The 27,469-nt window shown below is 43.7% G+C and overlaps 1 long non-coding RNA gene across 6 annotated transcripts; it reads right to left on the bottom strand.

Annotated features, from left to right (window-relative positions):
* Positions 1 to 27,203, bottom strand: LOC146172157 (uncharacterized). 6 transcript variants are annotated; one of them, XR_014702502.1, is made up of 7 exons: positions 14,661 to 14,692; positions 14,543 to 14,572; positions 14,401 to 14,455; positions 13,946 to 14,041; positions 6,461 to 6,743; positions 5,286 to 5,689; positions 1 to 137 (listed from the first exon to the last, which is right to left on the bottom strand). It is a non-coding gene; the product is annotated as an uncharacterized LOC146172157 (long non-coding RNA). The 6 variants fall into 6 exon arrangements; XR_014702501.1 differs by lacking the exons at positions 14,543 to 14,572; positions 14,661 to 14,692 and adding an exon at positions 26,981 to 27,203; XR_014702500.1 differs by lacking the exon at positions 14,661 to 14,692 and having other exon boundaries at positions 14,543 to 14,616.
* Between the last annotated feature and the right edge of the window lie 266 nt (positions 27,204 to 27,469).

The raw sequence follows: 27,469 nt of genomic DNA, 5'->3' as shown, positions 1-27,469 counted from the left end.
AAATCACATACAAAATTTTGTTTTTATTAATTTTTATTATTTTTGCACCAGTTTGTAGAATATTTCTTCTAATGCCTTCTTCCCCACAAATGTACTCGATTTGTATATCAAAATGTCAGTACTCCACACCCCAATTTCTGAAACACAAATGAACACAAATATGTTACAGTATTGTTGACAAATACAGCTGTTCATATGACTACAGCAGTTGGCACCATGACAGTAATGTGGTATACTTGTGCAACCACAGCATTTGCTCTCACCGTTTTTTTCTGCAGATAAACAAAAACGACCAGGTACTTTTCTTCCAGTCATATAATTTTGGCCTGTTCTGGGTGTTGGATGTGCACAGGTTTCGAGTGGTATTGCAACCATATACAGATATGCAAGATCAGTAGCCCTTGAGGTGATTTAATGCAAGCATGTGACCAGCACCAGCACGACATTGAGCAAAATAATTTGCACATACCGTTCTCACAGCATACAATTGAGGAAATGGTGGCCCACATTGGCAAGAAATATTATCATACAAGCAAAACAACACATACTTGAGAAAAGTACAAAATGACAGTTGTAGATGCCTTACACATGCATCAGACATGCTGATATTTGTTCTGCAGGTCACGCTACATAGTGAGCAGCAGCGAATAAATAACAAACAACAGTTTGTAAGGGTTACAGGTATTGGTCTCAAAGGGTGGAATTATTAATTTTGAAGCACTTGCTAGAGTATAATGTAGAAAAGCTTAGTTGACATAAAATCTGGACACAACAAAACATGCACATGATTCGAATCATGGTGGGTGAGGAGTGCTACAAAAGGCTATAAACATTCTAATACAAGGTTAACCAAAGTGCTGTTGAATATTGTACCTGCAAATAATAAGACAGTTTTCTGTGGCCCTAATATACTCTTCAGTTGTCGCAACTGTAATTGCAATGTAGGCACTGCCAATAATACAGGTGTGATCATTGAAGGTTGATGGCAAAATTATCGTTACACTTTGAGCAGGTAGCTCGCATTTTATTTTTATGCCACATGGCTCATCCTAGCATTGCTGCCATGGATGCCATCATCATCATCATCAGCCTGACTATACCCCATAGGTGAGTACAGGTAAAATGCAACTGTTGTATACTTTCCTCTTGAGCGATACCGGTAAGCTGCTAGTCATAATCTGCGAGTGCTTGCCAAATGCGCTCCAACCCAATCTTAATCTTCTTGTTATTTCCTTTTCATGGTCCGGATCTGCGGTTACTACCTGTCATAAGTAGACATGTTCGCCTACTACTTCCAGTAATTCGCTACCTAAAGTACACTGCTCTTCCTTCCCGAGGCTGTTGAATATTACCTTAGTTTTCTGCATAATGATTTTCAAGCGGATTTTCAAGCGATTAACAAGGCAATGTCATCAGCAAATTGCAATTACTGAGGTATTCTCCATCTACCTTTATCCCTAACTGCTCCCATTCCAAGTCTCTGAATACTTCCTCTAAGCAAGCTGCGAATAGTGCTGGGGAGATTGTGTCTCCTTGCCTAACACCTTTCTTTATGGGAATTTCGTTACTTTCTTTATGCAAAACTATGGTTGCTGTGCAGCGACTACATGTATCTTCCAGCACTTTCACTTACGGCTCGTCTACCCCCTGATTTCGTAATGCCGGCATCACCGCCGATGTTTCAACTGAGTCAAATGCTTTTTCGAAATCAATGAATGCTGTGTGTAGGGGCCGGTTATATTCCGAGCATTTTTCTACCACCTGATTGATGGTATGGATATGATCGATAGTAGAGTACCGTTTTCGAAAACCTGCTTGATCCTTTGCTTGATTGCAGTCTAAGGTTGTCCTGGTTCTATTAGCGATTACCTTAGTAAATACCTTATATGTAACATACAGTAGGCTGATTGGTCTGTAATTTTTAAGGTCCTTAGAGTCCCCTTTCTTATGAATGAGGATAATGTTTGCAATCTTCCATGATTCCGGTACCGTTGATGACACCAGGCACTGCGTATACAGGGTGGCCAGTTTTTCTAGCTAGCACGATATCCCCCCCCCCCCCCCCCCCCCGTCCTTTAGCAAATCTGTAGTTATCTGATCCTCTCCAGCCGATTTCCCCCTTTTCATAGTTTCTAATGCTTTCTTGACCTCGTCCTTTGTCACTGGTGGAACTTCTGACATTTTTTCCCTGCCTCTAATCTCGTTACGGTCCTTACTGCTTTGGCTACTGTAGAGATATGTATAGAACTCCTCGGCTACTTTGACTATCTTGTCCATATTCGTGATGACGTTGCCCGCCTTGTCCCTTATCGCATACATCTGGTTTTTGCCTATGCCCAATTTCTTCTTTACCGTTTTAAGGCTTCCCCCATTCTTTACAGCATGCTCAATTTTCTCCATGTTATACTTTCTTATATCGGCCACCTTGCGCTTATTGATTAGCTTTGATATCTCGGCCAATTCGATCTGTTCTGTTGGATTGGAAGCTTTCATACTCTGGCGTTTCTTAATCAAATCTTTCGTCTCCTTAGACAGCTTACCGGTATCCTCTCTAACTATCCTACCGCCTACTTCTACCGCATACCGGATGTCATACAACGAGACAATTTATACAAAACCTGGGGCTGTGAACACCTACCACAATATGGTAGCCCGGACTTTTGCTTTTGCACACATTCACTAAGTCTCTCAGAGTTTACCATTGCACTCTGATACCATGCAAGTATTTGACAAAATGGCAATCTTTGAGTGATGGAAATACAATTGCATGTTAACAATTTACTGCACAGACTCCAACAAATATATAATGTAGGTATTAAAATAATAAATTCACAGCTTAAAAACATATCTGTAATCTGTTAAGTATCATACTTTACCACATTGAACCAACTCTTCGTGTAACTGATGTTAAAGTTACGCTTAGTTTCATTTATTGGGCTTAACATCCCACAGTGACTCAAGCTACCAGAGATGCAGTAGTGGAGAGGTAGAAAATTTCGACCACCTCGGATCTATTAACAATCACTAACATTGCACAGCAGACGGGCACCTATGTTTTTGCCTCCATCGAAATGTGGCCACCATGGCCAGGATTCAATCCTTCATCTTCGGGTGCAGTAGTCGAGCACACTAACCACTGTAACTCCACTGCAGGTAGACATTAAGCTTAGTGCTCAAATTTAATCTCTTGTTTACATGTCTAGAATTGGATGTTACAACCAAAATAAAGTAAAAAGGAGATGTTTATGCTCCATCTGTTATGCTTATATGTACTGCAATGTTAAACAGTTCTACAGCAAATACTTCAATGCACACTCTTGCGTAGGCTTCAGGATGTCAACACAAGACTGAAGTAGCACATAATGAAATAAGCCCATTTGCATAGTTATCCGGTCATGAGAGGTCACCGAGTGAAAACATTAAACTCAGTGACTAGCACAGGCATAATTTATTTCACGTAACTGTACTTCAAGCAGGAGAAATCGTGCTGCACCATGCATTTGCATAACATGCATAACAAAGCGTGCGACACTGAGCTAGTCCTAAACTTTCAAGGTACAGCGTTGCAGCGTGCAACTTCAGAAAAATTTTTAGGCGTCTGGTTTGAAGAAACCATGTCATGGAACACACATGTTAGCAAGCTGGCAATAGAATTAAGCAAAACAGTTGGCTGTCTCTATAAGCTGAGAGAATTACTTCCAGTGAGGCTCAAAAAAGCAATATATTTTGCTAATTTCTACTCTCGTCTTTCATATTGCATTTTAGTTTGGGGAGTTACAACCATTCATAATTATAATAAACTCGAGCGGCTACAAAAAAAGGTGCTACGAATTCTTGAAAACTTTTATGGAAACCCTAGCCAGCTATCTACTGATCCCTTGTTTACTAAACATAGTATGCTTAAAGCAACTAAATTATATGATTACAAACTGTCTCTCTATATGCATAAACGTAACCTTCCCAATGATACGCACCGTCCCTTGCATGCTTACAGCTTACGCAGGAAACTAACGCCAGTGCCACATACACGAACAAATTATGGTCGGGCCACTCTTGACTACCGCATACCATCACTTTATAATGAACTTAAAGCCCACATTGACTTTACTGCCCCGCTTAACACATTTAGACACGAATTAACAAATTTTATGATGAGACAATGAATAAATACTGCGATGTCATATTCATTTCTGATATCTGATGTGTGTATAATTCTTTTGATTTTGACCTCATGTACATATCCATTTTTTGACTGTGTTGTGAAATCCTCTGCGAGATGCTGCCTGTAGGCCCCCAGGGCCCAGTCAAGCTGTCTGTGACAGCTTTTTTCCTGGGGGCCCCCAACTTGTAGGTTGGAAATAAAGTGGATTTGGATTGGAATTGCGCAGCATAAATCTATAACCCCAGTGAGGATAAGCATGTACAGACACTTCATCTTGCACTGCCATGTGCTTGCCTATGCTGCACGCATACTCCTGGGACACGTTGTGGAGTTAGCACCTCGTCATGATGCTGGTCCACACATGACCCAGTGACGTGCTGCTGATCATGGAGGGAATGGAAGCAGCGTTTCAGCTGCCCTATTCTCCTACAAAAAAAACATGGTGAGTGGGCTATGCACTGCCACTATAAAGTTGGTGACGCGCGTAACGCAAGTTGCTGCAGTCAAAGTGAATGCATATGCAGAATAATAAAACATTTCTCTCCATCATGAAGCATTTCAAATAAAGCCACATCTGCTCTGAGTAACCTGTGGTTTATGGAACTGACAGCTTCGTAATATTCTGTACATGGAATGTACGCTTTGAGCATTTCTTCTTCCGGGCAATCATACAATCTGTAAACGTGTCCGGTGCAATGTAATGCAGTAAATACCCTTGCACCATTAATGAATGGAAATATTTTGATACCTTCATTTAAGGAAATATATATCATGCTCAAATGACAAAATAATGTTATGATTTTCGAACAAATCTAATTGCTAAGTAAATATTGATATGTGTCATTCAACAAATATAACCTGACTGACACCCAACCATAATGTGTTTGCTGAAAAGTTCCCCCCCCCCCCCCCCGCCCCCGACAGGCTTGGCCAAAGTTATTTGACTGCAGTGTTTTTTCACTAGTAAACAAATGCGACATCAAAGTCAATTTCTTTCAGCATACATTGTTCGCTCAACAGCGCATGCAACTGTACAAAGCTGTTCGAACAACACGGGCATCCACAACCGGTCAATGCCCGGGATACCATGCAATCCAATATTTAGAATGTGCTGCGCACCTACCTTTCAATCACTGCTCTAGTGGTGCCGTGAGCTGCGCTGTATAGTTTTTCGCCGCACATGTCAACATTCTGGAGCCAAAGTCTGCATGGATAGCCACTGCAGCAGGATGCCGGCGTAAGTGCCCGATTTGAAGAGCTGAGCGAGGGTGCTGTGTGTGAGCACTCGTGCGTTATATGTGCCACCGGGCCACTTTGCGACCACATCGAGGATCTGGCACTTGCTGCTACGACAAGCTGCACGAAGATGGAGTGGTAGAAATGCCTATTTATATGTACGCTTCCTCATACAGCTCATGGGCCTGGATCTTGACATGAGTGGCATCGATGGCGCTCATGATGCAGGGGAAACCTCCAGAAGCCCAGAAGTCGCCCATGCAGCCCGGCAGCTCATCCTGGGATGGCCAGCTGTAAAGCAGGAAGCCTGTATCACTTCTGGTGTGCATATTCATCGCTTACAGTTGCAGGCAATCATGTGGCGGCACAAAACCGAGATTAAATTCCACGCTGATGCTATAGCGCAGCAAGACTTGTCGTCCCCTACTCGATCGGGGACGTGCCGATGGGGCTCTGAAGAGGATGCAGTGCAGAGCACATGCTCTAAGTGTCCAAGGCCAGCTGCCGAGATGGATCTTCGCCACATTTTATGGACATGCCCAGGAATGCAGCAGTCAAGAATAAGACGACTACAAGAAGTTGGATCGACTATCGGCTAGAAAGGAGAAACATTTACACTTGTGGCAAATGGACAAATTAAGAGCCGGAGCTTGCTCTGATTCCTTGAAGAAAATAGACTGCATGATTTCCTTTAAGGTAAAAGACAACCTCATTCTATGCCACCATAGCAAGCCTTCAAAAAAAAAAAAACTTGTCGTAGATCCTGTATGATGGAAACCCCGTCGAGGTGCGCAATCGGTACTATAAACCTGACTTAGTAAACCGTTGTGCTCGATCAAGGCAATAAACGCTTATGACCGTAATAAGTGAAAACAATAAACGTTCCTGAAAATGTTGCTTTGCTGTCGCTAACGTCCGCTATGGGCCCTGTATATCACAACAACCGCTAAATAAAGGTATACGATTTAAAACACTTTCTTCCATTTCTTCCTGCCTTGACTCTACTGGTCAAGAAACATCACAATTAGGCAAAATGGGTGAAATGACAACGGCGGCTCTTACCGTGTCCAGGCTGCGGCGTTCCGTTTCAGTGCGACAATGACTCTTCTTACTGCCCGGCTTGCCGTCGACTCGTCCACGCCGACCGATTCACCAGCCTTTATGAGAAAGCCGCCGGTAGCAAAAACTTCAACGCCAGAAGCACCAGGCAGTATGAAGTTAACGCCTGACTGCGATGAGTCGGGCTCTGTTAACGGATGCTGATCCTGCCGAAGCGAGATCGCAGCTGAAATTCCTACTCGCAGGGATATTTCCTGTCCTTGAAAGCACGTTCACAAGTGGAGATCTGCAACGGGCAGCACGCGATACTGACGCTCCGCAGGCATTCGACGAACGAGAAAACGTGAGCGAACGCACACCACGCCGATATGATCTAGCCACCATAACGCCGATCAACACACAACGAGTGACCATCTGTTTAGTTTTACGGCCTCCCAAAACATGACGACGGGATTTAATGCAGTTTCGATTATTTTGTAAAGCTGCCGAGAAACGGCGCGCACATCCTTATTTGACAAAACAACGCAAGAAAGGAAAGGGGTTAAAACAAAAACAAAAACGCGTATATGAGCGTCAAGCCAAGCCGCTACGTGTATGGCGTTGCCACCTCTCGGTGAAATATTGCGGCAAACGTCGTGACTGCCCAGCTCGTTCATAGTCTTTGTGAAGGCATCAAGTCTATCTCGGTTGGCTCTGGATGTCTCTATGGCCAGCGTTCTTAGCTTAGATTTCCCTAGGGCTTACTTAAGTCGCTTGCACAAAACGTTCAGTGCGCGTTTAAGACTGCGGTTAAGACGGAGCCTAAAGACAGCGTTCAGGCCGTCTTAACTGCAAACTTTATTAAGATTCAAAATGGCTGCAGTGCGGCTGCTACGGCTGGATGCACATGATAGACCCCATCGAGCATGGAAAACGTGCAACTAAGTTTTCTGTGCCCCTTCGTGTTGATGCAGAGGTGAAATGCGTCCTCTCGTAGTTGTTTAGTGACTGGGAACTTGTGTCGAACGTTCTTCCGTTGCTCTTTGGACTGCCTTGCGAGTCGCGCTGGCTTCGTCGGCTTGAGGTGAGCTTGAACATTTTCGCCATTCTTTTGCGCGGGTGCTTTGCTATGATACATCTCTCGTGTATTAAACGGTGAATGCAGTAAAAAAAATAATAATGATAGTACGCGGAACGTAGTAATGCTCTTCATCACAGTTTTGTTTGTGCTATGATACCGGGCGATGCAGAATAATTGATGGTGTGTTTCCGAAGCCATTTCTTTGTTGCCGTATTTGTCGTCGTAGTTGTTGCGACGCACATATTTTTTTTCGTTTTCCCTGTTGTGTGTACTGGCACCGTATATCCCACGGGCGCCTTTAATGGTGTGACTACGTCTAAACGCGGCACGAGCTGCCGGTTTCAAACCTCGCATGAGTCTCGCTTGCTAATCGCCTGTTTCTTTCAGCTCAGTGTGTAAAATGGGGCGTGCAGCCCAAACATGCGTTCGTACCGCTACATGTAGGTTCCATATCAAGAGCAATTGAAACGTGTGTCACAAGTGAAACACGTACGTCTTGTTTCCAGCCGTCATTCTCCGGAGGATGGGCCTGGCGTGAATACATCAAAGCTTTGGGAGGCCTCCAACGCGTCGTGGGCGCCATCCATTGCACTCTCTTCGAGATCCTAGTGCTGGGCTGCATCTGAGAGCGTGCACAAACCAACTGATCGTCTTCGCATTAGTGCTTCAGTGATTTTGCGCTGTTCAAACAGCGCTTGTTCTGCCATCTCAGGTAGCAGCTCGCAAGTAGCCCGTCTATGGTTGGATGTTATACGTCCCACTGCTTTTGGTGTCAACACTGTGTGCTTATTGTGTGGAGCCGGGACGTTCACAGCGTCACCAGAAGTGAGACTAGCTGCAGATTGTTTTGATTGCTCATGTGTGCTTGGTGTCAGCACCATGTGTTCAGTGTGTGCAACTTGGATGTTTAGAGTGCCGCTAGAGAAGTGAGACCCGTTGCACCTGTGCTGTTGGTGTCAGCCTTGTCAGCTTTGTGTGGTGCCGAAACATTCAGTGTCAACACATGTGAAGCTGCAGCTGCCAATGTTGGACTTCTAACATATCTAGCAAACCTTAAAGTTTGCTGTATCAGGCTCCAGCATATTTAAGCACTCACTTTTGTGGAGACAATTGGTGGAGTCCTGACCGGCCTGCTTTTAAAGTGTGATTCACAAGAATGCAGATGTTTGCAAAGTGTTTATGCAATTAAAAAGGCAATTGCATTCATTTATAGCAAAGTATCAATACACTGTTTAAAATGTATTACTGCATTTGCAACTTTTGGAACCCTTTCATTATCCCGCAGAGTTCACATACTCATACTCCTGTATCCAATGTGAGCAATGTGTTTTGAATACTGATACTACCTGTTGCTGCCAGCAGGTACGTTATGTGTTTGCCAAGAGTGTGAGAGAGGTTTCCAACTCCCTTGAATATTCTGTCCTCTGTCTTGAAGACCTTTTTCTCAGGCTGCATTACCACGATAAAATTGTGCTGCAACAAAATCCAGCTCTGAACCATGGCTTGTCCTTTATGTATTATTTATTTATGTATTATGTTACTGTGAAAGCTACTGTGGCAATCAGCAAAAGACGATAAAGACGCAAGCGCAAAAGTTAAACTTATCCGTGACAAACTGACAACAAATGGTGTACCCTATACCTGGAACATGGAAAATAACAGTCGTGTTAAGCTGAGCAGCACTCGCGGCAGCTCATCCGATAAAGACCACTGACAAATATTCAATAAGGAACTCAGTCTGCTAAATGTTAATGCCCGCGGTATTGTTAATAAGCCTGAACTACTCGAATTTTTGTCAGTGTTGCATGAACCGCACTTAATTGCTGGCACAGAAACTTGGTTGCACGACGACGTACAAGACGATGTTTTTTTCCACCCTACTATCATGTTCTCAGAAAACACCCAAAAACAAGAGGTGGTGGCGTCGCCTTGTTAATTAAGAAAAGTGTAACCTACAAACATCTTCATCCCATAGATGACCATGACAGTGTATGGTGCACATTATTTGTTAAGAATACCGCATTGATAATTGGCGTATTGTACAGGCCCCCTGGTAGCTCTATTGAACTTTTTCAGAAGACGGATGATTATATTGCCAATAAGCGTAGCAGAATAGTACTGTTGGGTGACTTCAACCTGCCAGGTGTAGGCTGGGAATTTTGAATCCCGGGAACAGTAGAAAAATTGTATGCCGATTACATGTTAGAAATAATGGCTAAGCACGGTCTTATCAGGTGGTTCTAATCCAGCAACTCGAGTGCAAGGGCAGAGCAGCGGAATACTGGACTTACTTCTACCAGGCGGTATTTTCTAGTACGACGTAACTATAGAGGACGGAATGTCTGATCACAGTTGTGGCGAGCATTTGGTTGGATAACAACATTACACGCAACAAAAGGGTAACTGCTTATAACTTTAATCATGCTGACGATACCGCAATACTTGACAATTTAGAGTTTACACTCGACCGAATCCCCAATACTAGAGATGTAGGCACTTTATGGACATATTTAAATCTATTGTTCATGACTGTATGGTTCAACTTACACCCACTAAAATCCGACGAGTAGAAAGACCCAGTCCATGGATAACACGTAACATAATTCACTTAAAACAAAAACTACGGCGTGCACGGCAAAAAATTTTAATAGACATGGTTCTTATTGTTAAGTTTAGTATGCCGGTGCGAGAAGAGCTACAGAAAGCTAAAAGATTGTATTTTTCTACCACATTACAAGCATATTTGCAAAGTTCTCATAAGTTTTGGCATTGCCTATCCGGCTCTAAACCTGATTTGAATGGTGTCGAGGTGGATGGAAATATCTGCATTATTCCATCCATAATTGCTAACGCGTTTAACAGTTTCTTCAGCTCTGTCTTTGTCCCAAGGCTTGCCGATAGTACAACGGTAGCAATGTATAAGGCCAACACTGATTTTAATAAGGATCAAAACATTGTTATCTCTAAAGAAGCAGTGTTGTCTTCATTACTAAAGATGGACCCGAAAAAGCCGTCAGGTCCCGATATGATACCTAATGAATTCCTCGGGCATTATTGCGAATGGGTCTCGGAGTTCTTGGTGAAGGTTTTTACTGTATCTCTGCGTGAATGTTCTGTTCTGAGTGATTGGCTGCTTGCGAGGGTTACTCCTGTTCATAAATCGGGTGAAATTATCTTTTTATATCTATTATATCTACTTCCTGCAAACTACTCGATCCTGTTTTAGCTAAACATTTATTGGACTTTCTCAAAAATAACAATCTGTTTTACCCCAGGCAACATGGTTTTCGACGTCGCTTATCAACAGTAACTCAACTTATTGAATCTGTTTGTACCTTCGCAGCAAAGAAACAGATAGATGTTGTTGCATTAGACCTACGTAAAGCATTTGAAAAAGTGTGTCATAATAAACTGCTTAAAGAAATGCATGCATATGGCATTGATTTGCAGATTATTAACTGGGTAGCGCTTACCTTTCCGACAGGAAACAATTTGTCGAACTAGCCGGCGAAATTAGTCTGAACAAAGTATGATTGTTGTATGAAATGGGATATGCCAATCAACCCAATGAAATCTGTTGCCATAACCAGCAAGAAATCTCCCCTACTGTTTACCTATACTATTAACAACAAATTAATATACTTAGACGTCGCAATTACTGAAACTTTAAATTGGGACGTACACATTGATCAGATATTTGGTTCAGCTCAACGAAACCTTGGCTTCTTAAAACGTTAGCTGAAACACTCAACACCTGATGTTAAACTTCAAGCATTTAAAAGTATGGCCCGACCTAAGTTAGAGTATGCAAGTATTATATGGGACCCACATTGCCAGTATCAGATCAATAAACTCGAGAGGGTGCAACGATTAGCCTTGAGATCTACAATTTCCGCTTACCAAAAAACACAGTCAGTGACTGCTCTACGCATCCAAGCTTGACTACCTGAACTAGCCACATGTAGAAAAAATAGCGCGCCTCAAGTTTCTTTATATGCTCCGTGAAAATAAGCTTAACTTAGACTCTACTTTGTATATCCAAACCCCAGGAAGATTATCAGCCCTTACTAATCCCTCATTTGCCATCATCCTGTACACACCTAGAATTGGCCTGTTTAAGCACTCGTTCCTTCCGAAAACCATTGTTGAGTTTACCAACCTGAACCCCAACATTTTTTATAACACTAGCTCAGCTGAGGCTTTCGAGTAAAAACTAGAATTGTATTTCTTGTAGTAATGTTCGTGCCTTTCTTCTGTGTTTTCTCTTTATTTCCAACCCTGTAACATCCAGTAAGACTTACAGTGTTGTAAATAAATATATAAATAAAAATGAATGTCAGTGTTGGCCAAGAAAGTGTAGCAAAATGGGCTTGTAACGGCACACACAAGATTGGTTTGCTTCGTGGGGTTTTGTGCCCCACAGTGACTCAAACTATGAACGGCATAGTGAAGGCCTCCAGAAATTTCGACCACCTGGGGTTCTTTAACATGCACTGACTTCGCACAACACATAGGCAGTATTTGACACTTTTGGCATGTGGTACTCTCCCTCATCTCCTTCATGGATCACTCCCTTGTCGTGTCGGTGGGGCTTGCGAAACTCGATGAAGTCGTGAGCTCTGCTGTGTAGGGCCACCCAAGATAGACAGGTCACGGCAGAGAGTTCTGACAAAATGTGATTCACTGGAGAAGGTTATGGCAACCCACTCCAGTATCTCCTGCCAAGAAAACCCTATGACCAGTCACAGCCAGAAGATCAAATCAGTCGATATTGTCGACCATAAACCCTGACTGCTCATTGCAGGGTCAAATTCTAAAGTTAAAGCTCGGCTACTTTAGTCATCTGATGAGAAGAGACGAGTCGCTGGAGAAAGATTTGATGTTGGGAAAGGTTGAGGGTCACCGGAGAAGAGGTAGGCAGCGAACGCGATGGTTAGATGGCATCCTCGAGGCGCTGCAGATGAAGTTATGTGATGTTAGGAAGATAGTGAGAGACTGGAAAGCGTGGCGCGATATGGTCCATAGTGTCACGAATAGTCGGCCACGATTGAACTGAACTGAACTCTCCCTCATAGGGGAGACACAGGAAAATTACCTAATGGAATGTGAACACAGTGTGAGAGTGGGAGCTATGCAAGAACCCCTCTATGATAACATCAAGACAACCAGTATAGCAGGGTAGCTAAATCACTATTACAATTACATAATAATGAACAATTAATTGCTATACAGGTTGGACATAAAAGTTGCCAAGTTTTACGTGGGTATTCATTCTGATGAAGGAATCGATGATCAAAAGTATGAGTTGTCCTCACACCACAGAAGTGAAGAAAAGCTTTCAATCACAATACATAAAGTAACATATTTCATTTCCACTATCATCGCCCTCACAAAATGGTGCTTCATAAGGTGCTACCGTACATTGCATCGGGGGCTTTGCTTTTCGGTTGCATTTTTTATATTAATGCAATTGTTTTTATACAAGGTGCTGGTACTACCCATGACTTCATGTACTCCCGCTCGGCCTATGCCATACAGAACGCTGAAAACCGTCTCATCTTTATTTGCCGTTGGCTCAGGCTTTTTCAGATAGTAGCATCAAAATATTTTACATGACAAACTACAATCCTTCAACATTCAACCCTTTAAGGCTCACGATCTTTTTAAATTGCTTAGTTTTTCTTTAGGTTATTGAGCAGGCTGAGTGCATGGAAACAATGTGCACAACAGGCTATTTTGCTAAGATTCTGTATCACGATATATTAATTGTTTGTACACATTTCCTTGCGGTTGTGCTATGCCGCACTTCACTTCCAAATGGTCATCATTGAAATATTTGTGTGAATCAAAAAAGGCCAACAATTGAATGTAATGATTGCAATATGCCAAATTTGAAAGCATTTTGTTCCAACACATTCCTGCTTACAGAAATTTAAAATATTTTGGCAGAAAAATAGCTCGATTGTTGTACGGCAGAACAAAATTACATGCTGTTCGTCACGTCAGCTCTATAAGTGCAGTATCGTCACTTGTCTAGCATCTTAATCTTTGATTTTGCTATCAAGTGAAAGCCTCCAACAAAGCCTCCAGGCATGAGGTTTTCAGTGCTGTCAATACCTTTAATGATTACAGCAGGCAAAGTAGGTCACGGTCACAACACCCAATACCAATAAATGGTTGTTGACGTATTTATGCACTCTCCTTCTTACCTGATTTCATTAGGGACGTTAAATACCTTTAATGAAAGTATATTCTTTGTCCCTGCTAATATCTGAACACTGTGATTCTTTAACTGCATCTGCACTAGCAGCTCATATTGACAATGGGTAACCTATTACTTGAAAGTAGATGGGATGCTATAATTTTAATGGGGTGTTTGGCTGGGTTTAAACGAAAGTTCAGGAAAAAAAAGGGGGGGGGGGACATACCCACCAATATGGTGTACAGAGAAATACCGCAAGGCAGTCTTTTAGGCCCCCTTCTTTTTATTCTCTACATTAATCATCTTGTTTCCATAGATTCATCTGCAAAACACATTATTTACGCTGATATACAAGTCTGTTGTCCTCTGGTCACCCAGGCATAGAGCTATCCAGTCGGGCTAACATAAACTTGGAAAAAATTGAACACTGGGCGTGTCCGAACAGTCTAAAACTCAATGACAATAAAACAAAAGCAGTTCTCTTCCATTCCAGAAATAAAGCAATCGAGCTTTATCAATAGTACTCAGTCGCACTAAAATAGAAATTGCTCACTCTGTGAAAACGTTAGGCATGTACTTCTCAGAGCACATGACATGGGATGATCACATAGAATATTTAGTCAACAAACTACCACGCACAATAGGTTCTCTACGCCAACATTTCCCAGTATTTCCACTTACCATTAACAGTATGCTTTATAATTCACTCTTTTCGTCACTTCTGAACTTCTCCTTGCTATTACGGGCAACAACAGCAGAAAACATTACAAAGTTAATACTTCTTCAAAAACGTACAATAAGAAATATTGCTAAAGCTTCTTACCTAGAACATACAGGACCAATATTTAAGCAGCTAAAAATGGGTAAAGTAACATCTTTGTATACCTAGAGGCTTTTGTGATTATATAAAAAACGCATAAAAAAAAAGACAACACACTAACACTCATATCAGCGCTTCAAGACAACATAAACACATGCGACACCCGTAACCTGGAGCATTTGCACGTTGCAGCATGCCGGACGAACTATGTCAAGCAGATGCTTCGCTTCTGGCTTCCTACCATATTAAATCAATAATTTGCTTATAATGGTCAAGATTTCTCGCTTCCTCCCATTAAATTAATCAGCAAAATGTTTCTATGAATACATATTTTTAAATTAAGTGTTCTATCTTGCTGCGTGTCTCTGTAATATTTTTATATAATTTTCCTAATCTACCTTGTGCTTTTTTGTAATCTAATTATTTCTCTATTCATTAATTATTCGTTGCGTAAGCGCGACTTCTCTGCTGTTAAATGCCGTCACACACAGGGGCAGCCGCCCCGTCAAGCTGCTCTTCGAAGCAGCTTTTTAGCGGCTGCTCCTTCCCTTTCCTTGTATTTAAGTAAAAATAAAGTATATTATATTATTAATATTAAATTGCTGCTTTGTATTTCACTATGTGATGCATAGTGCACTGAATCTTTCAAGAGGTACCTGTGTAACATTTAGAATATTGCAATGCAATTTTTATTAAATACTCTAGAATAAAATTTCATAAACATGAAACATTCCTATTCAGTGGTCCTTGTTTCGAAATGCTGACAGTTAATATTAAGACTCTTTGTGTTCACTGACTTCAGTCTACTGCATGTTTATTTTTCAGCCATTCTATGAACATCTTTGCCCATGTCATTGTGCAAGTGCATGCAAAATGTTTTCAGCCTGCAGCAAGAGGCTCATGCTAGTTGGTCACTGTGTAATAAGGCCAGTGCCCAGCAAGCATTTGCATGCCTGTTGCTTATGTTGACTTCTTTTTTTCAAAATTAATTTTTCTCAGTAATTTCCTCTTGCAAAATAAACAGTTTCCTTCGTTAGTTGCCTTGTTTTCAGCCTCCATAATTTCTCATTACCAAGCCTTTGTGTTGTTCCTAGGCCCAAAATTACATCATCCACATCACAGCTTGCAGCCAAGCGGCCTGTGGGTACTCATGTTATCTGAGCACAATGCAGTGGCCCAGTTTACTGAAGTTGACTGTTAGATTTGGAGAATCCTACTTCTATTCTGGCCTTGGTGTCTGCGTTAAGATGGTGACTAAACACAAAGCTGGCCATGCGCTGTGCAATCTCAGTGTATGTTAAAAAAAAGGCGCAGTAAGCTTGTGCACATCCCGACTATGACATTGCTTAAAAGTTGACATGCTAAATCCTACAAAAAAATCATGTTCTCAAAACGTATTGGCAGAGGATATACAGACAGCACTAAATGGGTGCTTGAATGAAGACATTGTCGGTTTGTTAATTTTCAGTAGGTGAGCGGCGGATCCGTCACCGGGAAGTGTCTGTCATATGAGAACAGGTGAAAGGAAAAATGATAGTGATATTGATTATTAGAGGTTATGACTTGTGATGACCCACATGTGTACCGACGACTTGTAATTGCAGTTGATTAGAAATGACTAAAATGACTTGTAATGACCAAATGTCTAACAATGACTTGTTATGACTACAATTGATCCATGAGTGCTTGGTATTCTAGCCAAGCGGCAATAAATCCTGTCATTGACACCGCTCAGTAAGAGTCGCTTAAGCACCTCATGTTTTATGTGTATGCGCTGTTATGTGTATGCAAGTGTATGCCCTGCTCACAAATGTGGAGCACCACCAAATCGTCTGACAGCTGTTCCGATTTTTGAAGACATGTGCCACACGGAACGTCCTGTCCATCAAGCTTACTATTTTTAATCAACATCAAGCAACACAGGTAATGAATATACACCTTGTTATCTATCAAACTAGACTGTTTTCTGCAGTGCAACACACCGTACCGCAATTCCAATTATATCAAAAGGTAAAAATACGGCCAGAAAAAACAAAGATGATAGCAAGGTTGAGTCTTTTCCAATCTTCATACAAAGAACATATATGTATTAAATCGGGGGAAAAAATGGTAGAACATCTGTGGCGCACATTGCAAAAATAAAGGAATAAAATAAAATGCTGCAATAGCAGCAACTAGTGAAAACGTGGTCTGTACGTGTCTCTTTCTACTTTTTCCTCACATCCAACTTCATAAAACCTTTCTTGCCATTTGTGCGTAAATTGCAGCGCGAATGTTACTGCAATTCACGCCAATCGCAGCCCAAATGCTTTGTGAACACAAACACGACCCAAGGACGAAAGTTTGTGCTGATCACGGGTCGTTTACAGTACGGAGACAGTAAAATGGAGGTATGTAGAGAGCACATCATTGCATTAAAGCCACCGACGACCACAGACGTGACACAGGCGTGATCACGCGCACAACTCATCACTTCGCCACGAGATGTATGCACACGGTGCACAGCGCGCACACAAGCGCGCACACACACACACTCACGGACGCACACACATACGTCGAATAAAATTATACATCACAGCATGCGCGTTGGACGCGGAAGCTCTTCGGCCTTCACCGTAGACGCACTTAGTCACAAGGAGGATTTTATCGCACGTTCTATTTTTTTTTTCTTTTCACTGAACGCTCACTGATTCACGATGTGCTTCGCTGCCTTACTGCGCCGCGCAAGGAGCCCAAATGCTTCCTACGCTTGCAGCCGGGTGCAGAAACGCAGAACCAGTGATTTCAACAGTTGCAGGGAAATAGGCTGCTGGAGAATGAATGCTGACAGAGGAAAAAACGTACTAGTGAGCGCACAGGCCACACAGCAAAACACCCGACTGCAATCTTCGTTGCTCACTTCGGCTCGGCCCGTGTTCACCACAGTGGCTTCCATGAACACCCTCAGCAGCCACGTTGGTCATTTTAACTCATGACACAATCTTAAGCCGCAGAAAAGCAATGGCACGGATCTAGCGCAACGCAAGAATGACAATGTTTACATCTCAAAGCTGGGACGGGGCCAGCACGTCCCTGCTTTCCCCTATTTCGCTACTTAGGTACCTGCCGTCATTGTGCCTTAACTAAGACGGCACTAGAGTCGTAATCTTACAAGCGACTTATTCAAGTCAAGACTGAAGCCCAGTAATGGCTCCACTCTTAAGCAGCCATGCTAGCGGCCTATCCTTAAGACTCCAGTTAAATCTGGACTTAGCTAAGACAGTCTTAAGATCGTTTGTGCAAGCGGGCCCAGGTGTGGCAGAGTCCACCGAGGGCTCGCGCATGACAGGCGTAAAGACCGCAGATGGGGAGCAACATCGCTGCCACCTGGACGAGCTAAAGACCAGGAGAACCAGTGTGGAAAGAGCGGAGGTCAAACCCGAGGCCTCCACGGAAGCATCAATGGCTGACGATAGCCCAAGCCTATCGGTAGAGCCGCAGTCTGAAGCGCACGGCAGCAGCGAGAGCAAGTGTCAAGCGGGCGCTGACATGCAAACGCCGTCAGGCGCACAAGCTGAGGACAGTACAAACGAGGCACCGGTGACTGGCGGAGATGGAGTGACACTGCGTAGGTCAAAAAGGAACACCCGACGCTCTGACCGCTTCACTCCTTAAGGGGAGAGAATTGTTGTGAAGCATTCACACGTGCTTATCTACCGAGATACCGCCCAAGCCACATGCTAACGGCAGTAGCTGCGGTGACGTGGCTAGCCAGACTGTAATAAATACTACTAACCTTTATTAAAGCCGGTTCGTTCTTCGCCAACCACTTGTCGATTCACTTCAAGGACCACCCCAACTCTAATCCTCCGTAGCGCCAACTCCTCTGCTTGGTTTAGACCACGGGGGAGGCATACCGTACACGGAGATATCAGAGCACGTGTATGGCGTCGGATGTGTTCCTTTCTTGTTAAAAGTAAGGTAGCATGTTTCACTTTTATGAGGTTCGGCGATGACGAAATTGAGGGTGAAAGGCAGGTCGCAGAATCAGCCTGGCTTTGAGCACTTAAAAGGTCACGCGGAGTCCATTCAACACGAATTTGCTGTAGTATGCGTGCCGCTAGACTGCGTATGTTTTGGCAGATTGCTGTGCTACCCCTAATACGCCAAAGTAGCTTTGTTACCAAGAGAGCGTCAGTGCGTATGACAATACGGGCCGTGGGAGGCATGGGAATGACGGTCACAGAGAGAATCGCCTCTTGCACTGCAAACAGTTCAGTGCAAAAAGAAGATGGAAGTTGCGGTAATTGAAACGTTGATGTCTTGTTCAGTGAAGACTTGCTAGGCCAGTAAACTACAGGTGTCACTTCGCAGGCGTGGATGCTCGCACCGACGTACATTATAATGGATCCTTGCGTCAAGCGGGCGTCTTGTTCCATAATTCGCTCGCAAAGTGATGACGCCGTTTCCTGTGTTCTAGACCCTAGAGGCTTGTATCGCTCATCTCTACAAAACGCCAAGGAGGAAAACTGGAATTGCCTGTGGTAGAAGTGAATGTGACGAAGAATAAGCCCCCAGAGCGTACGTTGCATGAGAGAGGGTGCCCTTAAGCCTGCTTGCATCACGTCGTTGCTGCACTAGTTCATATACTGTGTTTAGGTGCTCGCTTTATTGGAATGCCGCGATTGGCGTTATGCCAGGGAGGCAGGCTATGGTCCTCATTGCCTCTCGTTTATAGCTTCAAGGCGATCCCATTGTGCCCTTGTCAAATGCTGGAATTGGGCATGATAAACAAGGCGCGATTGCACAACTGCCCGCACCATCTGTCTTGCAATATCTGAGCGAGTGCCTCCCGTTTTTGGAGCAATGCGTTTGATCAGGCCCAGTGTCTGTAATGCCTATTTTTTAGACGGATACAGTCATGAAGTTCAGTTCCTCACTCATAAATCGTTAAACTAAATATTTTTACTCTTGAACTTTCCTGAAGTGGCGTTCCGGACAGATGTAGACCAATAGGTGTCGCCGCTAGTTTACGGCGCCCCCAGCAGTTGGCGACTGATGGGAACCTAGTTTTACTGGCGAAAAGTTCGAGGCCAATGGAAGATGCATATGTAGACTTAATATCTAAAGCTGATTGCAGGGCAGCAGATTGAGTGAGTAGGTCGTTCTTTGTGCTCCGCACCGTGATGTCATCAGCGTATATATTAAGAATTTAACATCAGAAATTTCACGTAGCCGCCATGCAAGGGCGATAAGTGCAATATTAAATAATGTTGGTGACAACACTGATCCCTGGGGTACGCTGCGAAGAGAGACAAATGATCCTATGGCATCGCCAATGAGGCGTATTGAAAATTGTCTACCTTCAAGGAAAGATTTTACAATGTTGCGTACTCTATGTGGTAAATGGAGCACATCAATTGAATCCAAAATGGCAGTATGACTGATATTATCATAAGTCTTTTCGACATCCAAGGCGAGGACGGTGCGTACATTGTGGCTGCGGGTGGATGATAATACTGAGGACGCCAAAACAGCCAACCCGTCTTCTGTGCATATGGATGGTCCAAAGCCAATTTGGGCCGGATGGTGGAAACCGTGATGTTCAAGCCATTACGAGATTCGTGAGGCGAGCATTTTATCAGCAAGCTTGCAAATTGGTGGCGTTAAGGATATAGTTCCAAAGTTGCTAACGTCTGTTGCCGTTTTCTCCGGCTTCGGAATAGGGATCACAATAGCCGATTTCCGGCTCTGGTACATCGCCGTCTATCCATACCTTGTTTATGGTGTCAAAGAGCTGAGGAAGTGCATCACCACTTAGGGTCTTGTAAACTTCGTACGTAATGGACTCCGGGCCGTGCGCTGTCTTTCGGTGAGCTTGATCTATAAACCCTTTACAGCGCGAGCGCATGGGCGCTGCCATATTTGATCATGTGACCCTTCCGCCATCGCTGGCCTTCGGGCCTTCTGGTTTGACGGCTTTCGGCGCGCTAGTACTCGGCTGCACAGTGCGGCGTACCCGCTATCGCTGGGGACAACGAGCTTGTAGACAGCCGAAAAACTTCCTGTGAATGCTCCTAGTGTGTGTGTAGGTGCTAAAAAATGTTCTATTTAACAATGTACTTCATTTATTGCATCCTCCTAACTATCTGCATTGGCTAGAACATTTCGACAAACCGTCAGCTGTCGACTCATTTTTTAATTTTTTTACCAATTCCCTCTCTTGCGCTCTCAGTGGAAAACATTTTCTGTAAAACTGAATAGATTACAAACTGATTGTCCCCTCAAACTTTTTCTTGTTCTCTTGCGCAGAGGGCGAACGCATGTTCAGACCGTGCTGGCTTAGACGCATTATTAATGTTCACCATTTAACACTGTGCACAATATTTACTGCTCACTATGGACGCGCGTGTAACCCCCGACAATTGAATAATTTTACCTCCTGTAAACGTCCTGGCTTCAAAAGACTATTACGCTGTTTGATGGCCGCATCCGGCGCTCAGCGGCAATCACCTGCGCTCGGGCGAAAGTGACTGGAAGCTGCATCGTAATTCAGAACCCACTGTATAGGCAGCCCAAGCAAGTGGGGATATAAAAACTCTTATTATGGTAAATTTTATCATTGGTCCGTGCATTAGTTTCATAAAAACAGCAGTTATTACAATTGCAGCAGTGCTTGTCTAATTAAAGTTTGGTTTGGCTTGTGCTGTTTAACATCCCAAAGCGACTGAAGCTATGAGTGGAGGATGCGGAAATTCCCACCCCCTGAGGTTCTTTAACGTGTACTGATATCGCACAGCACACGGGCGCCTGTGTTTTCGGCTCCATCGAAAAGCAGCCGCCGAGGCCGGGATTCGATACCGCATATATCTTGGGAACAGTACCTAATTAAAGTAAGCAAATTCACTGCCATGCCCACACTGACTTTCCTTCTCTGCACAATCAATTCTTATAAATGCATATACATTAATAGCCACGTCAAGGTAATCCTTAACGCCATTCGAGCATAACGCGGCATCAATGGTGCAATATACAACTCCTCAGCAAACGTCAGGGTCGTTCTCACATTCACGTGGCTACTGCCGGTACTAAAATGAGCTGGTGCGTGAGGTATAGCCTTTCTTCACAATGCACAAGTGCTTTATTTTTCCAGAACGGAACATGAACTCGTTAGACACCTCCGAGAAAAACGGCGGCCTAGCTAAGCCATGATGTGCACCTTATGTAGAAAGCATCGTCTGTTCTTCCGCCAATAAACAACAGGTTCATTAGCTGTACTTCCATGCAGAATACTTCGACAATACAGATGACACCTGCATCCAAGCAGCGGTGTTTAAATGTCAGCCGGCATTCTTACACAAGATGCACAGCAGCAGTCCGCAGTGCGCGCCGATGCATTCCGAAGGCCAGCAATGACGGCCGTACTAGTGGCGCCATCTGTTGGGGAGAGTGGAACTACTCTTTGCAAACGGTCTATAGCTGCAATCAATACGAGCATAGAGAACGGGCTCGCGATTCCCTCGGCGTTGGCAGCAGATGGCAGCTCATCGACATGGGCTGGCATGCCCCCAAATAAGTTCTTGCAACTGGTGCAGGCAAACTTGCAGCCGGCTTGTCTTGCGATCTCATCTTGAGACGAGTTTGCTGCAAAGCATGCTGTAGCCGCTGCATCAAGACGACGACAACCATGCTCCATGGCGCTGGAAGTTCGCCAGAGATAAGCATTCGATGAATGTGTGGAGAACTGCTCACATCCTAGATGCCATTGCCGTCGTGAGAGATCATGCTCGTACTTAATTCAAGCCATAGCAGTAATGTTATTCAGTCTTGTACGTGCTTGCGAAGAAGTTGGGTCTCTAGTTGCAGTCAAGTCCGCTTGTCGACGAGCAGCCCACAAGTTGAGCAGAGGCATATCCTGTGTTGGTCGACCAACCTCAAAAATGACAGCTGTGTCTGCGAACGTTTTGCTCAGGTAGTCGCTGTCCTCTTGTGACTTGCCTGGCTGTAGCAAAGGATGGCGTGTTTATGTTCCTACGTAAATGCTGCATCGTGTCTATGAACACATTGGGGGCGCCGTGCCGCAGCAGGATGTATTCGACGAAAAAATGGCCAATTCTGTTGCACTCCATTAGGCATGGCTTTTGTGTCGGCTTAGTGGGTCATGCAGGCGTTCGCCACGACGATCCACTTGTTTCCCTTCGGTGCATTTGTGAAGGTGCCGAGAATATTCGTCTCACTTTATTGAAAGGGATTGGTGGAAGGCTGTATGTGGAAAGCAGTCCAGCTGTTCCGATTGAGACGTCTTACGTCGCGGATACTCTCGGCACGTTTTCATGTAATGTGCAACATCGGCGGTTAACCACGTCCAGTACTACTTCTCTTGGACTTGGTGCAACATGTGTGAGACACCGAAACGCCTTGCTGTCTGTTCATCGTGGGGGAGCATGGAGAATTTGTTCTAGAGAGGTTTCTAGTCGCAGACAACAGATGTGCGGTTCTTTTGGCTGCGAAGTTTATCACAAGCACTTCGTTGTGTAATGCAAAATATGTCAACTGACGCTTGCACATTGTAGGAAAAGAATGAATCTTCGATTCCAGGTAACCGAATAAATGCTGATACTCAGGATCCGAGTACTACGTCCTGTTGTGCCTGCGTAGGGGTGCAGTGGTAGGGGCGATGGGCTACTGTGCCCAAGTATGCGGGACCGAATCCTGGCCGCGGCGGCCGCTTTTCAATGGATGCGAAAAGCAAGGCACTCATGCGCTGTGCGATGTCAGTGCACATTAAAGAACCCTAGATGGTCGAAATTTTTGGAGTCCCCCACAACGCGTCTCTCATAGCCCGATTCACTTCGGGACATTAACCCAAACTAAACGAAAACATCCTGTTGTGCGAAGCTGCTGACGCTCGCCGGTCTCAACAAGTCAACGTCATCGTCTTAGTTCGGTGGAGCGTTGACTGAGGCTCGTTATAATCAATCCTGTCGGAGCGCTCGTGCCGAGATGTAGACTCGAGTGATGTCAAATTAGTGAAGGCGCATGCTCCATAAAGCAAGGTGGCCAGCAGGGCTATACAACAGATGACCGAGCCACCGGAGCGCATGGTGATCCCTTAGTACCTTAAACGGTCGACTGTTGAAGTGCTCTCAAAGATAAAAAGGACCAGAGGCGATGCTGATGTTCCTTGAAGGCTTACGATTGCGGCGCTGCCCACTTGAACGGTATACGTCTGCTTTTTTTAGCTGCGACAGGGACTCGGCGATGCGTAAGAAGCTTCAGCAATCTGTAAGAGAAACAAAGTCCGAGGAACCTGCGAACGGCTTTCTCATCTCTATTTTGCGGGAACGGCGATAGCTGCAGTCTTCTACAGGTCGGGGTGCGCATCGTGTTTGCTAATGTTGTGGCAGAAGAACAGAAGTCCTTGGTAGGCAAAGCGACGCTTTTCAGGCATTAGTCTAAGTACGGAAGACGTATTTGCGTCCAGTACTGACCTCGGACTTTGCGTCTAAAGTAATTGCCAAGCCAACGACGTCGTTTCAATATATTAGGCTGATTGGCGGTTTTATCCCCGCCATGTCAATTACTCATCGAAATATCGCTGGTGTAGAGCAAGTTCCGTATGGCATCATCTTGAATCCGCACAGGTAATTCGGTGCGATAAAGGTGGCTTTCTCGTGGTCTCTTTCATCGACCTTTGTTTTCCAGTAACAGCTGTTTAGTTCCACCATAAAGAACTTTCACTGCGATAAAGTGCAAGTGCCGCTACTTCAGAAATAGAAACCTTTCGGAAGCTTTTTAGAAAATGCGAGGGAGGGTACAGAGTCTCATTAGGAATTTTGTTATCACATTAAGGCTAACATAAAGCATCCCTTATTGGATGCTCCCTTATTGGATAAAGCATCCCTTATTGGATAAACTGGGTTTATTGGAGAAATATGGGAGAGGCCTTCGCCCTGCAGTGGTCAGTGTCAGGCTGATGATGATGATGATGAAAGCATTTTTATACACCATTTCATACATAGCAGTCAAACCAGCTAAGGCTGAGTCGACTCCTCGTCCGCATGGTAATTTAATGCGTCGAGAATAAAATAGTAATAAATAAAAATAATGTATATATTGATCGAATTATAATACAGTATCATAATGCCATAGTATCAATACAAATGTATTGTTCTTTAAAAATATTTCTTTCTCTTTCATGTTTTCGAAAACAGAGTGCCTTAGCTATTTTAGCTGCTCTGGCTCCTCCTATATCAGGTTATCGCAGCTATTTGCTTTTTTTTCTTTTTTTTTAGTTGTGAAAATGACGTTGCTATCTCCTACTTGCTCGTTTTCTTGCCCCAATATGACTGCAAAACCGAGGCGAAGATTCCCGATCATGGCTCTTTAGTTCTCAAAACAAACACCACGTGGCTGACCATCTCGAAGCCCTCCTTGCTCTCTTACTTCTCTCCTCTAGGGGCGGAGTTTCCTCCCCCATATCGCCGAGACTACAGAGCGGCGGGGGCGCAAGTTGGAAGGGGGAGCTTTTTTGCGGCCCAGCTTGACGCTTGCGTTGCCTACCCTTCAGTAACACAAGCGCTGGCCCGTGGAGTAACCGGGGAACGGCCAGCACGGCATGTTCATGTGTCAAGTCCCCTTCCCATCTGAGAATGGTAGCCCGTGCGGGGGAGGGGGAGAGGAGGGAGGAGTCTATCCTCCGACGCTGCACACCCAACCTTCTCTGTGGCTTATCAACAAGCCTGTATTTTTTGTTTTGTTGATTTTTTGCAGTACGTTTCTTGTGCACAGCAGCCGCAACGACGGCGCTGGGTAGTCTGACTGGTTCTCTTTTGACTTCTTATGACCACTGCCATGCATCCAAACCAGCTGACCCAGACCGGCGTTTTCGCTATCTATATGTATCGCATCGCAGTCGTTGTACAGCACAAGCGCTAAGCTGACTCGCAAATTAAAAGAACAAAAAAGACGCAGCGGTTACAGATTTGGATGTCATGTTTTAACTACCGTTATTCTTCTATCTATTGTATCAAGTAGCTCGGATCACCTTGGCTTTAACAATAAGATACTAAAACATACATCCAGAAGCATCTCCGCTATCTTGTCCTGTTCATTCTCGCAGTCATTATCGAACGGACTAATTCCTAATGACTGGCGTGTAGCAAAGGTAATACCTATATTCAAATCAGGTGATCGTTCCTCCCCACTTAACTATCGACCCATCTCGTTAACCAGCAACTTTTGCAAACTTCTAGAGCATATCATTCATAGTCAAGTCATTAACTACCTCGAAGATCATAACATTATTTTCAAATATCAGCACGGTTTTCGCAAGGGTTTTTCATGTGACACTCAACTAGCTGGCTTTGTTAATGACTTACAATCATCACTTAACGCAGGCTTTCAGGTCGACGCAGTTTTTCTGGATTTTTCAAAAGCATTCGATCGGGTCCCTCATCACAGACTTTTACTAAAACTAGCACAGCTTAAAATCCACCCTAATGTGCTCGCCTGGATTAAGGACTTTCTTTCTTCTAGATCTCAGTACCCAGTCGAAAAAAACTACAGAACTGTGTCAAAAATACGACAAAGTATCTTGTAGTTCTGTCGTAACCATCAGATTTTTCTGTAGTTCTGTAGTACTTTTTTGTAGTTCTGTAGTTTTTCTGTAGTATATTTCTGTTGTCTGTAGTTCTGTAGCACTTTGCTGTTGTAACTACAGAAATATCTGATGTTACTACAGAATTTTCTGTTGTCACAACAGGTTTCCCGTCAAAAACCACACAGAAATTCTGTTGTAACATCAGAACATTTTCTGTAGTTTTTTTCGACTGGGTATACCTAGATCAGTTTATAATTCTAACTCTTCTTCGACTTATGTGACATCTGGTGTACCCCAAGGAAGCGTGCTTGGTCCTTTGCTTTTTCTAATCTATATTAATGATTTACCTGCCTCTGTAACATCTAGAGTTCGTCTTTTCACAGATGACTGCGTAATTTACCGTAACATTATTAATGACAGTGACCGCCAATTCCTACAATCGGATCTGAACGCAGTAAGCTCATGGTGCTCAACCTGGTTAATGACTTTAAACGTTTCTAAAACTAAACTTATATCTTTCACCCGTCGTACCGCTCGCATTTCAACCACTTACATGCTCAATGACAATGCTGTTGAACTAACAAACACTTACAAATACCTTGGCGTGCACTTTCAGTTTGATCTAACATGGCATCACCATATCGACCTCACCCTAGCTGCTGCTAACCGTTCACTTGGTCTTCTTAAACATACTCTCAAACACGCTCCTATCCATGTTAAAAAACTTGCTTATATCACTCTAATACGCCCTAAAATTGAATACGCTGCGGCTATTTGGGACCCTGATCAAGCCTAAGTTATCACCAACATCGAATCCTTGCAGAACCGTGCTGTGCGTTTTATTTTTTCAGACTACTCACCTTTCACTAGCGTCCCAGCATTAAAACAACGTGCTGAACTGGAAGACTTATCATGTCGTCGTAAACACGCTCGGTTAACACTTTTCCATAAGCTTTATCACCATCCACTACTGCGCAGTGATTTGTTTCAGTCACCTGATGTCATTTTTCCACGACTTGATCATGCTTTCAAAGTTAAACGCGCCAAGTGTCATTTATCATCTTATGCAAATTCATTCATACCTCGCACTATCATTGAATGGAATAACTTGCCATCGCACATCGCTACAGAAACTAACATAAATAAATTCCAAGAGCTACTTCGCTGTGACGGAAATGTGTAGAATATTTGGTGTTGTTTTTCTTTCCTCTTTTGATGTTATATAACGGTTCTTATTGCAATTGTTGTTAATTGCATCGTGTTTTTTTACAATTGTATCCCTCCCTATGTAATACCCTCCTTTGGAGGGCCTTTAGGGGTAAACTGAATAAATAAATAAATGTCTATTA

Source organism: Amblyomma maculatum, unplaced genomic scaffold (assembly GCF_055883805.1).
Source record: "Amblyomma maculatum isolate TAMU_Amacu unplaced genomic scaffold, ASM5588380v1 scaffold_13, whole genome shotgun sequence".
In the NCBI taxonomy this organism is placed as follows: Eukaryota; Metazoa; Arthropoda; class Arachnida; order Ixodida; family Ixodidae; genus Amblyomma; species Amblyomma maculatum.
Note: the sequence above shows the minus strand (reverse complement) of the source record. Positions and strands in the feature narration are given on the sequence as shown.